At 54.4% G+C, this 2190-nt stretch overlaps 1 pseudogene; it reads left to right on the top strand.

The window, feature by feature from the left end:
* Nucleotides 1-1326: 1326 nt before the first annotated feature.
* LOC105541765 overlaps nucleotides 1327-2190 on the top strand; it is a 12313-nt pseudogene continuing 11449 nt past the window's right edge.

Genomic DNA, 2190 nt, shown 5'->3' with positions numbered 1-2190 from the left:
TTTTTTGTAGTGACAGGGTCTCACTAAGTTGCCAGGACTGGTCTTGAACTCCTGGTCTCAAACGATCCTCCCACCTTGAACTCCCAAATTGCTGGGATTATGGACAGGAGCCACCATGCCCGGCCTAAACTCCAGGGGTAAGGCCATTCCAAAGCGTCCAAGTTGACTATACTGAAATGCCCCCAATAGGCCACCTCAGGTATTTACTAGTGATAGTAGACCACCTTACCAACTGGGCAGAAGCTCTCCCCTTCCCACATGCAACAGCCAGCGATGTCGTCAAAGCCCTGTTAGAACATATAATACCCAGGTTTGGACTAATAGACACCATTGATTCAGACAACGGGACCCACTTTACCAGGCTCATTATTAAAGGGCTAACCCAAGCGCTAGAAATAAAGGGGGAATACCATACTCCATGGCATCCACCCTCACCAGGAAGAGTAGAAAGAATGACCCAGACTCTAAAATCCCACCTACCTAAATTAATTCTAGAAACCCAGTTACCATGGACTAAGTGTCTTCCCATTGCCCTGTTAAGGGTCCGAACTGCTCCCTGAAAAGACACCGGCCTATCCCCTCATGAAATGCTTTATGGGTTGCCTTATTTAAGTTCCACTACTGACCTCCCAACATTTGAGACAAAAGATCAGTTTCTTAAAAGCTATGTATTCAGTCTGTCTTCTACCCTCTCCTCCCTTGAATTCCCAGCTCACCAACACCAGCCCCGAGATCACGTTCTTATCAGAAGCTGGAAAGGGGAAAAGCTTGAACCCACCTGGGAAGGACCTTATCTGGTGCTCCTAACGACCGAGATGGCAGTCGGACCGCTGAGAAGGGGTGGACCCATCATACCCGAGGCTAAAAGGCCTCGCCCTCTCCAAAGTCGTGGACCTTCATCCAGGACCAATCCCCACCAGAGTAACGTTAAAGAAAAACGCCTAATCGGCCTGTCCGTTTTTCCTCTTCTCTTTCCCTTAGCTACCCCACATCTCACTATTAATGTAACCAGGGCAAAGCCACCCCAAATCATTACTTTTGATGCTTGTCTTGTTATATCTTGTGGAGACTTGCAAAGTCAAAGGCAGCTCTACTTCAGAAAAGTATCTTTGCGGAAAAAAAAAAAAATTGCTCTTTTTCATTAATCAAAGACATAATGAAAGACAACATGAAGCACAAGAAATTCTCTTGATGAAACACAAAAATCTTAGTTTCCTAGGCCAATTACTTAAAAGGTAAAGAAAAACCTTCAGACCGCCACCGCCGCCTCAGAACCCAGGCCTGGGGGGCGGTGGGGCAGCGTATGGAGCCCCCGCCCCCCGGAGCTGCCAACATTGCCAGCGCCACCGCCACCCAACACACAGGTACCCCGGGATGGCGTGAGCGCTCCCCCAGCGATGGACCCATCTGTGACGCTGTGGCAGTTTCTGCTACAGCTGCCGAGAGAGCAAGGCAATGGCCACATCTGCTGGACTTCACGGGATGGTGGTGAATTCAAGCTGGTGGATGCAGAGGAGGCGACCCGGCTGTGGCGGCTACGCAAGAACACGAGCACCATGAATTACGACGAGCTCAGCCGGGCCTTGCCGTACTACTATCACAGGAACATCATCCGCAAGGAGAGCGGCCAGAAGCTCGTCTACAAGTCAGTGTCCTACCTGAGGTCGCAGGGTGCTCCACCGAGGACTGCCCGCCCCAACCATCGGTGTCTGTTACCTCCGCCATGGCAAATGTGGGCCCTGCTGCCGTACCTGCCGCCCCAGGGAACGCTGTCTCAGGAAAGCCGGGCACACCCAAGGCTGCAGGAAGGGCAGGCCCCGGCGGTTTGGCGCGCAGCAGCCGGAACAAGCACCTGCGCTCGGGCCTCTCTTCCACCCGCACCATCCAGTCTCTGCAGCCACAGCCGCCCCCTCGGCCTCGGCCTGCTGTGCTGCTCCCCAGCGCCGCTCCTGCAGGAGCAGCAGCGCCCCCGGGGAGCAGGAGCCCCAGTCCCAGCCGCCTGCAGGCCCGCCTGGAGGCTGAGGAGGCCCGCTTGCCTCTGCAGGTCATCCTGACCCGGCCCGAGGCCCCAAACCTGAAATCGGAAGAGCTGAATGTGGAGCTGGGTTTGAGAAGCGAGAGTGGAGGGGCCCAAGGAAGAGTCGGAAGTTGCGGGAGAGAGAGGGTTTGTGCCGGAAACCGCCAAGGCCG

Source organism: Mandrillus leucophaeus, unplaced genomic scaffold (assembly GCF_000951045.1).
Source record: "Mandrillus leucophaeus isolate KB7577 unplaced genomic scaffold, Mleu.le_1.0 Scaffold244, whole genome shotgun sequence".
Taxonomy (NCBI): Eukaryota; Metazoa; Chordata; class Mammalia; order Primates; family Cercopithecidae; genus Mandrillus; species Mandrillus leucophaeus.
This window is presented reverse-complemented; position numbering and strand designations above follow the sequence as displayed.